Below are 13,217 nucleotides of genomic sequence, written 5' to 3'. Positions count from 1 at the left end.
CTCAGCCTCCTGGGTAGCAAGAATTACAGGTGTGAGCCACCAGCTCCTGGCTTATAATGTACTCATATTTTTTTTTATTTTTGTAAAGGTGGTATACAGGGAGTTACAGTTACATAAGTTGAGTAATAAATACATTTCTTTTTGAACAGTGTCACCTCTTGTTTACTTATTTACTACCGGGTTATTTTCCCTCCTGAGCCCTCTCCCTTACAAATTGTATACTTCATTTTCAAAATAGTGGCTAATGTGTATCACTGCTGCACTAGTTCACACTTTGTCCCACAATTTCTGTGCTCTCCCTTACTCCCTCCAAAACAGATAAATTTATATACAAGACAAAAAGCACAGAAATAAAAGACAATGACAACAGGGCATGGGAACACAAAAAGTAAAATAACAGAAAAACCTCTTGCTTCCATTTCTTAGACTTCATTTCGATAAGAATCATTTTACATGATCATATGCATATAGCTACTGAGCCTTTATGATCCACTTCTAAGAATAGCCTCCTTTGGTCTCACTATGTGAATGTTTAGAGTCCAATTTCATTTATTATTTCCAAGTATATTTTTTGTCTTTTACAATCCATTGTGTTTACTTTTAGATTTATAAGCACATTCTAATGACTACAAATTAGGGAAACTATGCAAGCTATGTTTCTTTTTTTAATTTTTATTTATTTTTTATTGTGAACATACTGTACAGAGGGGTTACAATTAGATGGACAAGATAATGAGTACATTTCTTATCAAGCATTGTAGCCTCCTCCTTTGTTTCCCCTTCCTATCCCTTCCCATCCTCCCCCCCACCCCCCACTCAATCCTCCCCCTCCACCAAAGTTGTAAAGTTCGTTTTCGACATAACAACTTGTACTTCTCATTGTTGCAACGGGTCCACCTGCATCCCTATTTAGACGATTTGTTTTTCCCCTTCCCATCCACAAATTATACCAACATCGAAAGCAGGGGTTATACTGTGGAGGAGGGACATACAAAGCAACAAAGAAATAATCTTATAAATGCGTTAGAAACAAATGCATGAAAGAAAAAAAATTTGAATACATATCTTAGGGTTCATTTTCCTCACATCACCTTATCTGACCTTTTCTGCTTAACTCATACATATACTAGATATTGCAAATCAGGGAACCCATGGGACCAATGTTTCTTTGGGCTTGGCTTACTTCACTTAATATAATTTTTTCCAAGTCTTTCCATTTCCTAACAAATGGGACAATGTCATTCTTTCTGATGGAGGCATAGAATTCCATTGTGTATATATACCACATTTTTTTGATCCATTCATCTACTGAGGGGCATCTGGGTTGGTTCCATATCTTAGCTATGGTAAATAATGCTGCAATAAACATAGTCGTGCTGGTAGCTTTAGTGTGGTCTTGTTTGTAAACATTTGGGTAAATGCCCAAAAGTGGGATTGCTGGGTCATAGGGGAGGTCTATGTGAAGTCTTTTCAGGAACCTCCATACTGCTTTCCAAAGTGGTTGAACAAGTTTACACTCCCACCAACAATGAAGTAAGGTTCCCTTCTGTTCACATCCCCTCCAGCATCTGTTGTTGCTAGAGTTCTTGATTTGTGCCATTCTAAATGGGGTGAGGTGGTATCTTAATGTTGTTTTGATTTGCATTTCTTTTATGGCTAGGGAGGTCGAGCATTTCTTCATGTGTCTATTAGTCATCCTTCTTTCTTCTTCAGAGAAGTTTCTCTTTAGTCTTTAGTCCATTTATTTATTGGACAGTTGTTTCTTTGAGGATTTGTTGTTGGGGGATTTAATTTTTTGAGTTCCAAGTATATTTTAGATATGAGACCCTTGTCCCTTGTATGGCTAGTGAAGATCTTCTCCCAATCTGTGGGCTTTCTATTAATCTTGCTAGCTATGTCCTTTGCCATACAGAAGCTCTGCAACTTCATGCAATCCCATTTGTCCAACCTTTCTTTGATTTGTTGTGTTTCTGGGTCTCTATTAAGAAAATTTCGGTCTGTGCCAAGGAGACCTAGGGTTTCTCCTATTCCATCCTGTAATGTTTTCAGAGTGCCTGCTTTGACTCCGAGGTCTTTCATCCATTTGGAGTTGAATCTGGTGCAGGGTGATATATAAGGATCTAGCTTTAGTTTCCTACAAGTAGTTAACCAATTTTGCCAGCACCATTTACTGAAGAGGCTGTCTTTCTTCCATTCTATTTTTTTTTTTAGCTCCCTTATCGATGATTAGATGGCTATAGGTCTGTAGGTTCATTTCTGGGTTTTCATTTCTATTCCATTGGTACTGAGGTCTGTTCTTGTGCCAGTACCAAGCTGTTTTGATGCAAGCTATGTTTCTTTGGGTATGACTTACTTTGCTTTGTGGTATATATGCACAATAGAATTCTATGCTTCCATTAGAAAGACTGCTGTTGCCCCATTCATAAAGAAATGGAAAGACTTGGAAAAAAATAATGTATTTTTAATGTGCCCATTTCTCCAGTTTCTGTAACTTATGTGTTTCCTTCTTTATCATATTTATTTTTCTTCCTCTGGAATTTTGGAATTTCTGGAAATTTCTGTCTCTGAACTACAGTCTCTCCTGCACGCCAACAAACACCTCTGACAGCACTAACCTGGCTGGTTATATTTCCTCAAATACTAATATATTAGCAACAACAACATTCTGGTTTTATATGTTCTTTTTCCTATAATGTTGGAGAACCCTGCTATCCAATCTTTTCAGTAGCAACAGTGTGCTACCACAAATGATGAGTAATATAATCATAGCTGTAATTAATAAAGAAAATTAGAAAGAAATAAAATGCTTCCCTAATTTTAATACAAAGATAGCAAAGCTTATTTCACAATTATCATTAATAGCACACATGAATTTAAAACAGAATATTTCACATTAAAGAGAAACAATCTAAATGGATGTTGCATATTTACTTGCTATTAGACCCATCTCATTTGCTAATTTCATTAATGGAGAGAATTGATAGCATTTTTTGTTTTAATCAGAACTGAATCTCTAATATTCTAAAATTTTCTGTTTGAATCAATTTTCCACTATATTCGGTCAGTTTTTTTAAAAAAAAAAAAAACACAGTAATTGGAATTGTGTTCTCAGTAAAATGCTAGGTATCAGTGCTATGCATAAAGTGGTGATTTAATAATAATAATTGTTTTAAAATAAAACAAAAAATGTCACATTGCTCATGAGTTTATGATCATTTTATGCTGAACTTAATAATGCTTTGGTACCTGCCTTGTTAGTTTCATATTTCAGTCATGCACACCTCTCTAAAGAGATTGTTTCTGACCCTAGACATGATGTAGCTAAGAAATCTTCAACCTGACTATTGGTACCCTTTGTCTGTTGCTCCAATACTTCATGAGGCTAGTTCTTACTTTGCAGACACACATCTTCATTCCTTGAAACTTAGCTCTCATGTCCAACTCTTCTGAGAAAATTCTACTCCCTGGTTTATTGAACTTTGCATGCAGTGGTGTTCTTGCAAGCGTTTAACAACCAGCTCTTCTAAGGGAGCAAACATATAAAATTTATCTTTCTTTGTTTTACAGCATTATGATTTGAAATCAGGACCATGTATTCTAAACAGTTGTCATACTGCTGTTTCATCCCTTCACACTTTTTTTTGCAATGGATATTTTGAGATAGGTTCTTTTTTCCCATTTTTCATAAGTTACATGAGCCAGGTAATGAGTACATTTCTTATCAAGCATAGTTGCCTTCTTTGTTTTTGCCCTATCATCCCTTCCCTCCCACCTCCACAACTACACTCCCCCACTCCTAAATTGTAAAGTTCATTTTTAACATAGTGTTTTATACATCTCATTGTTACAATGGGTCAACCTGTATCCTTATTTAAACATTTGGTTTTTTTCCTTCCCCTCCACAGACTATGCCAACATCAAATACAGTGAAAACGGGTTATACCGTGGGGGAGGAACATACAAAGCAAAAATAAAATCACATGGTACCTTATAAATATGTTACAAATAATAACAAGAAAGAAAAAACCACTGTGTCCCTATCTTGGGGTTCATTTCACTTGACTTCATCTTATCCAGTCATATGTACATAGCTTTTGACCTTTTCTACTTGTCCCAGACATATACTAGTTATTGCAAAGAAGGGAAACCATGGGACCTATGTTTCTTTGGGCCTGGCTTACTTCATTTAATATAATATTTTCTTGTTTTTGACTGGGTCTGTACCTAGACCGCAACCTACCTTCTTCATACCTTTTATAACATCTGTTACAGCTAATGGAAAGTGCACCCCACCATCCCTAGCTTCTTCCACTGAAATGGAGTCTTGGGATTTTTTTGGCCTTGGCTTGCCTAGGACTGAATCTTCTCAATCTCAGTCTCAATATATTTGGGATAACAGGTGAACAGCACTATATCTAGCTAGTAGTTGTCCATGCAGCCCTCCTGATCTCAGCTTTCCAAATAGTTAAGATTACAAGTGTGAGCAAGCAGCGCCTAGCCCCATTAGCCAATATTTTTCATGTGCTAGTACTGGGGCTTGAAATCAGAGCTTCATCCTCTAGCCTGGCTTCTTTGTGCAAGACTGACACTCTATCACTAGAGCCATTACACCACTTCCAGTTTTTTTGCTACTTAAATTGGAGATGAGTCTTAAATACTTTTCTGTCTGGGCTGGTTTTGAACCATTATCTTCAAATCTCAGGATTATAGTCATGAGCTACCAGAGCCTGGTACTATTAACCAATTTTAATGGTGGAAATATCCACACACTACCAATATCAAGCTACTAAAAGTATATCACTAGTTGGGAATGTATGTTATTTTTTGTTGCAAAACGTATTGGCCTTTACAGCCTAGAAAGATTAGTATATATTATATTGCAATTTCTGTTGATCACAAAGTCAGGGTCTGTCACAATAAGGCAGACAAAATGTCAGCCAGGGCTTTAGTCTGAAATGAAAGTTCAGTTGAGCTTGTATACGTTACTAAATTCACTCAACATGTTCGTTGAAAGAATTCAGTCACCTAAAAGCCATCATTTAAATTATTCACTTCTGACTTGGTAAATTCTCTTTTATGAAACTGTCATCTATCTGAGATAGGACTGATAAGGGCTGATCTGGCCAATACTAACGCACCTGACTTGGCTGTCCAGCTCCCTCTTTATACCTAAGGCTCAGCAAGATGGCAATGAGTCTGAACAGCAACACAAGAGAACAGCCACTCCCTCCCCAAGAGAACCAGAAACTATCTATCTGGAGGCACTAGCCTAGACTGAAAAATGCCTTTGATGCCCCATGTTAAATTATTCTTACTTCATCTCTATAATAGTAATGGAAATACACAATTCAATTTGGCATTGTTAACTTTAACTTGGTTTTTGCTTTGTGAGGCATTCGTTGTACTTCTTTTAAACATTGTTCAACCTCTTTTAACCTGACTCCCTGAATTTCTGTGATTCAACACCTTTTATGGTGCATACTACATCCCCCCTGCCACGTTTTTTTCTATCTCCTTCAGGGTTACTGCTCTCTTGGATGCCTTTTAGAAGCTCTAAAAATTACTTTTTGGCCCTTGACTCATCTAACACCACACATACTTCATAGGTTCTGCATACTCCCTATGTGCACATAGCTATTTGTGTTTAATTGGCCCAGAAATCTTTATAGTATCTTTACTCATATGTGCCCTAAACTGGAAACAACATAAATATCCCTCAATAATGAATGAGGAAGATTTTTTTTCTTTTCAACTGTAAAATGGATCTCCACTCAGGAACATATGGTAAATGAAGGCTGCCAGATTTTTTTAAGCTCTATAATAGAATTTCATTTGTAGGACATTCTGGAAAGACAAAAGTTGAGAGATAGAAATCAGGTTAGTATTTTCCAGGTTCTGCCAGCAGAAAAAGGGGATTGACAAGGAAAGGACGTGGAGAACATAGAATGTGACTGATGTGTTCTCTGTCTTGATTTTGATGGTAGTTATAGGACTACGGATGTTTTTCAAGACTCATAAAACTGAACCGTTAAAGGGAGAAAAATGTATTTTATTTTATGTAAATTATACTTTAATAAACCAGATTTTTTTTGAAAGTCAAGCTCTCAAGTACTGAATTCATTATGTTCGCTCCTTCTCTCTTTCTTATATCCATCTTCTAAATGTCAATTCAAACCAATCAACCCATTACATAAAGAGATATTTTTTTGGGGGGGGGTCGATCATAGGGCTTGAACTCTGGGCCTGGGTGCTCTCTCTCAACTTTTCAGCTCAAGGCGAGCACTCTACCACTTGATCCATAGCACCACTTCTAGTTTTGTGGTAATTATTTGGAGATAAGAGTCTCACAGACTTTCCTGGCCCTGATGTCTTTGAAACACAACCCTCAGACCTCAGCCTCCTGAGTAGCTAGGATTACAGGCATGAGCCACCAAAGAGATACATTTTTATTCTTCCTTCTTTCTAATATTCCATATCTAAATCATTAACAATATTTACAAAGGTAAACCTCTGAAAGATACTTTCAAAATCTGTCCCTTTGTATAGCACTGACCAAGTGTAGGCCCACAAGTTTTCTGCTTAACTGACTCAAAACCTTATTGAAGTAATCTCTGACACATTTTTGTTGGTGGTGGTCCTGGGGGCTGAACTCTGGGCCTGAGCTCTGTCCCTCAGCCCTTCAGCTCAAGGCTAGCACTCTGCCACTTAAGCACAAACACCATTTCCAGCTTTTTTTCCCAGGGCCTCATGCATGGGAGGCAAGCATTCTACCACTGAGCCAACTTCCCAGCCCTCTGATACATTCTTTTACTGCCATAACTTGACACAGGTACTTTTCTTTTCCTGGAAAGGTCTTAATTTTGAAGCACCTATACTAATTAATATTGTCCTAAATGCTCATAAAAGTTTCTGAAGCAGAACCAAGGTATATGCTACACCTAGGACATCAGTATTGTAAATAAAGAACAGAAATAACTACACAAGTCAGACACTTATAGAAAGGTATTTATGTAACTATATCAATTTCCATAAGCATAAGGGCCAATTTCTCAATGGAGAAAGTTTCATTAGAAATACAGTAGAAAGGGTTCTAGATACTAAATCCTTGTACTATAAATAAATTCTCCAGAGGAAAAGGAAGACCAAAATTTACAACAGAGGAGTAGTATCAGAATCTCAAGTCTTTTCCACCTTAAAATATAAATGCATGCATCTGGGAAGGTTAGTTTGTCTCACTGTCAATTCAGATATAATTCAACTTCCAGGCTTTTCTTAATGTCTAAATCCCAAGTTTTAGCAAAATTTACTCCAAAAGTCCTAACTTAGCTGGCTACCAGTGGTTCATATCTATTATCCTCACTACTCAGGAAGCTGAGATCTCAGCATTGAAGATTAAAGCTAGCCCAGGCAGAAAATTTTTGCAAAACTCTTATCTCTAGTTAACCAGCAAAAAAATATCTGGATGCATGACTTAAGTGGTAGACTACAAACTATGATAAAAAAAAATCCAACCCTTAACTCCAGCCTGTATATTTATGGAGGTCACTGATTTCCGACTTATTGTAATAAACATAGATACCATTGGTTCTGAGCTTATGGAGGAAGTCTGCATCACAACTATGTGAAGAGCTCCTATCAAATACACTTCACATACCCTAAACCCATCTCATTTCAACTTCCAGCTGGATTAGGTTATTCTTTAGGGCCATGGATAGAGGATAGTGAGTTGGCATTAGGAAAAACTCTTCTATTAATTTTGAATTGCTCTGTCTAATGTAAACTCATCCTTGACAGATGCTAAGATAGAGGAATAGATAGGAAATATTTTAAATTATTTGACAACAGGAATTTAACTAATTACCTACATGTATCTTGAACTGCTAAATTTCCAAGTTCATTTACCTTAAAGGATTACCTTTCTGCCTTGCATCATTTAACCAAGATTAATTTATTAATTACATCAAAATGTATAAGTATATCTACAATGTGATAACTATGACGTTATAAGCTGCTGATACAAATGATAAGCCAAAAGTACACAGTGTTTATTCCCAGAAAGTTTAAAATCTGGTCAGGGAGTCATATATTAATCAAATCATCATACTGATGGTATGTAATTACCAATCAAAATAGATGAACTGAAATAATCTCAGTTCTGTGAAGGAATATATCATATATATTTAATTTATACTGGAATCAAGAAAAGCTTCCTGAAAAGCAATTTATCTATGACATCAAGGGTGAATGAGTTAACACACAGGAAAAGAGGAAAGAAGTATTCATGACAAACACCCTGTTCAGAAACTTCTGTGGAGAGAGGATAACCAGGCACATATTTGGTATTCCATATCCATTTAAAGAAAAGCAGAGATCAAGTTGGAGGCCATAGACTTTCCATGAGTAGAAATGGAATAAAGTATAAAGACTTTGCTGGCAAATTTAAGAATTTGGGCTTTTATTTTTTCCTAAGGTTAATAATAGCTCATTGATCAGAGACCTATTATTAGGTAATTCTGCATTTTAAATAAAAGATCAGAGTAACTTGTATCTGCATGGTAATGGAGATAAAATTAACTCATGAGATATTAACAAAGATAAATACGGTCATTGAGGTAATGGGAGAGTGGAAGATGTCTTCTGCTTTTCTGATTTATAAATAAGCTGTCATTTTCTTTTCTGGACTGGAAAATAGTGTGATCAAAAGAGGTCATTTTAAAATCTGATAAAATGTCAAATTCCTGAACATAGTGATATAGATCTGTTAAATTTGCAGTCGGTCACTTTGATCTTAACCTTAAAGGAGTGGAATGAGCTAGGGATATATATTTAGGGATCATAATGTGCTAAAGTCATGGCATGGATGAGTTTTCTCAGGAGAAGAACATAGAATAAAACCATAACATATCCTAGAATAAACTATAGGTAATATTAACCTTTAATTGCCAGGTACAGATACATAAGCCAGATGACAGGAAGAAAGATGATGGACAACCAGTAGAGGAAGGGGGAAATCCAGGAGCATATGTTAAAATATCCACGTATCAGGATTGAAACTAGATCCCTATTTTTTGCCCTACACTAAAATACATTTAAAATGGATCTGTGTAAAACTTGAAACTCTAAAATGACTGCAAGAAAACATAGAGAAAACACGGGAAGATACAGGAATAGGTAACAACTTTCTGAATAGGATTTCAATAGCTCAGGTCAATATTAATGGCTCATACCTGTTATCCTAGCTACTCAAGAGCCTGGGAGCAGATTGATTCTGATTCAAAGTCATCTTGAGCAAAATGTTTAAGAGACAAGATCTTAACCAGTAGTTGAGTATGACAGCGCATGTATGCCAACTCAGCTACTATGACAAATTAAAATAGGAGAGTCTCAATTCAGGCATACACCTAAGCAAAAAAAAAAAAAAAAAAGTGAGTTACTACTCAAAAACAACCTTCAATTATGCCAAAAAACTGAATGCTGGGTTTAGTGGTAGAGCATTTGTCTAGCAAACTCAAAAGCCCTAAGTTCAAACCCTTAGCAAGAATCACCTCACCCAAAACAAGTAAGAAATAATACAATTGGGATATAATAAGCTGTTGATCTCAAGTATTATGTTCTTCACTGACAAATTAAAGAAGAAATTTATCTTTTTCAGTTTTTTATTTTAAAGCTTTTAGATGATTTCAGAAAAGCAGCTTTTTAAAAACTTTTGGCACTACACTGTTACCGATTCCTTATTGATAAGGGAAAAAAATTGATTCCCATCTTCAGAAGAATTTTATTTGATTTTCAAGAAACAGAACATTGTTTTGAAGCTATCTAAATGTTATCAAGATATCCAAATACCCAGAGAAGCTTTCTAAATAACTAAATTGCCTCCACTAGGCTTGGAAAAGATTGGAGACACCCACTATCTCAGTTGAAAAATCATGAAGTCAATGAAGAGCTCTAAGTGCATTAACATTACTTTATTTTCTCATAGTCACAAATACATCATTTTCTGTACTTATCATGATGACTGAAAACCATTTCTAATGAAAATAGATAAAAATACTAGTCATCCAAGTTAAATAAAATTTTTATCCACTATTCTCAAATATCAAAAGATAAAATTACATACCTTCATTCAAGAAAATTGTTAGCAGTTACTTAGAGTAAAACTGAGTTTGTAAGGTTTTGTGGCAATATTTAACAATATGCATTTGCTTAAGAAACTAAAGAGGAATATTGAAATATAAACGAAAATATCCTGGAGATCAGAGTAAATTATGGCAAAAATTATGGTCTTTATTTTAAGAAGTAAAATTTGACAATTATTTCCATGTTTGTACCTTAGAGGGTTTGTTGATCATGTCAACAGACCATTTTTGATATATTCAAATATATAATTTAAGAAATATTAACTCTGTCAGTTCTGCTCTCAAAAATACTGAGTTTAACATGGAATGTAATAAAAATGTGTTTTATTCATTTCTATATGATGTAAAAGCAGAATTTTGAGGGAAAAATTATAAAACATAACAATACATTAAACTCAAGCACTTCCCTTCCTAAATATCTACTGCTAATCAAGAAAAATATTATTCAAAAGATTAAAAATATTTATCAAAGTTGTTTGTATTTTACTTTGACATTGGTCACTTTATATCCAAATATTGTGGCCCAACCCAATTCAATATGTGTATAATTAGGAAATACCTTAAGGTAATCTTGATTTATAAGCATTTTGAACTCTAGCCCTTTGACAAGTTTTACCATGGTATTCTTTATTATATGAAAAGATTATTCACTTTCTAGGTTAGTTCATAAATAATAATGTCTACTCATTTTATGAAGTTATATTTGAAGACTCCCCCATTCCCCCCACGAAGATAGCTGAAATCATGGATAGTACTGATACTGCTATTTTTCTTTATTAAATAAAAAGAAAATTTTAATTTATAAATTATTGCTACCATTAACTTACAGTAGATTTTTTGAAATTACAGTATATTTTCTTTTCTTCTGAAGTAAATTACTTTCACCTTTCAACTTAAACAAGAACTTTTATCACTTCACTTTAGTGTATCTGAATTTCCAGGATCTCTACTTTAGTGTTTGGCTACACATATGAATTAAAATAAGGATTAATTGAATCCAAACCCTGCAGTACTTGAACAACTACCAAGTGACTAATAGGCAGGCAATATATATAGCAAGTTATTGTGAACAAAAGGGTGTTTAAGGTCTTGGACAATGTGGAAAATGATAGTATGAGATTTCATCATGCTGTTTAGAAGGGCCTAAAATTTAAATCTTACAAATTTTTAATCTCTACAATGTTCCCAGTTAATGTGTTTATCTTGGAGTTGATCTTAAGTACTGAAACCATAGATTACAAAACCATGGACTAGGATGATTACATTGTATTACCTTTTATTCTAAATGAGTTTGTTAAATATGTAGTTTTGTTGACCTACAACAGTCCTCCAGTGAGTGAATACATTCTAAAGTTCCCTCTAATCATTAGGATCTGACAAAGATGATAAGAGAGCACTACTTGATTATGTTATATTATATGACTTATAGTTCTATTAGACTATCAAAAGAGATATGGAAAAAGCAACACAGTAGGAAACTCTAGCAGATTCTTAGAGGTTGAGAGCTTCAATCTTGTAGCTGCAAGAACTCACTTCTGACAACTATCACCATCTCCAGCTCCAGATAAGATTGCAGCCCTGCACATAGCTTGACTAGGAAACAATAGTAGCTGTGACCAGTCTCTTGATCCATGGAAATCTTATATAATAAATGAATTACTTATGAAAATAAAATTTGTGGGTTTTTTAAAATTTAATTTTCTTGCTTGGGGGAACATGGATGGATCCCAAAGACATTTTGTTCAATGAAAATCCACATGATTTCAATTATATGTAGAATAAAACAAGTGAGCTCATGGAAGTAGTTTCCATGCTGGTTACCTAGGACCCCTGGTGGGATTGGGTGGATGAGATGTTGGTTAAAGGATACAAGCCATTTAGAAAGAAAGAATAATTTTAACAGGTGCATTTTACATGTTGATTACAGCAAACAACACTGCATTATAATGCAGAAAAATCACTTAAAAGTGTTTTCAATTTAAAAAAGTTAAGTATGTGGGATGATGTAAATGTAAATTAGCTACATGGAACCACCACTGCATAATGTATCTGTATTTCACAATGTAATATACCATAAATATATGTAAGTTTTATTTGTTAAAAAGCAAAGACATAGGTAAAATGGATGATTACCTAGGAAATAAAACAAAACTAATCTGATTAAAAAGGATATAAAAACATTAACTGAATTAATGACAAGAAGAGTGTAGAAAGTTGTAAGAAAAGTGACCTTTCGAAACATTAAAAAAAAAGAAAGTATCTCACTGTAAGGAAATTATGGTGACATCATTCAAGAAATAATAAATTAATGGCAATATCTATAATATTTTGTAAAAGTGTTTAGTACTTGGCTTATGTGGCTTCATACAAACTTTAGGAGACATTCTTTTTTTTTGGGGGGGGGGGTCCAGTCGTGGGGCCTGAACTCTGGGCCTGGGCGCTGTCCCTCAGCTCTTCAGCTCAAGGCTAGCACTCTACCACTTGAGCCATAGCGCCACTCATTCTTTTTTTTTTTAATGGTCCAAAATACTAGACAATGCATTTAATTTTGCACATATTTTTCAAGTGATAAACAACTCTCAGGAAGAAAACTATGATTAATGAAAAGACTGTTAGATATTATTTCAATAAAAGAAAAGTAAAATAAGTCAAGGATAGTCAATGTTATAAAATTAGACTGCAATTAATGACCTGAGAATTAGCAATTCTTAGCAGAATGCTTAGTATCAAGAGTTCAACAAATATTTGAATGAGTGCAAATATTTGGTACATGATTAATATTACTATTCTGCAAAATACATTTGTTAATATGTAGATAACATATGAATATTCTGTGGGAATAATCAGATATTTAAAAAAAAGAAACATACAGAAGACAAGATAACTGGGCACTGGTGGCTTACACCTGTAATCCTAACTACTCAGGAGGCTGAGATCTGAAGATCATGGTTTGAAGTCAGTCTGAGCAATGAACTGTTCAAAAGAATCCAGAAATGCCAGTGGCACAAGTAGTATAGCACTAACGTTAAGCAAAAAGAAGGAACAGTGCCCAGGCCCAGACTTCAAGCACTAGAACAGGCA

The sequence above is a fragment of the Dipodomys spectabilis genome, unplaced genomic scaffold (assembly GCF_019054845.1).
Source record: "Dipodomys spectabilis isolate Male_0828 unplaced genomic scaffold, ASM1905484v1 ptg000095l, whole genome shotgun sequence".
In the NCBI taxonomy this organism is placed as follows: Eukaryota; Metazoa; Chordata; class Mammalia; order Rodentia; family Heteromyidae; genus Dipodomys; species Dipodomys spectabilis.
Note: the sequence above shows the minus strand (reverse complement) of the source record.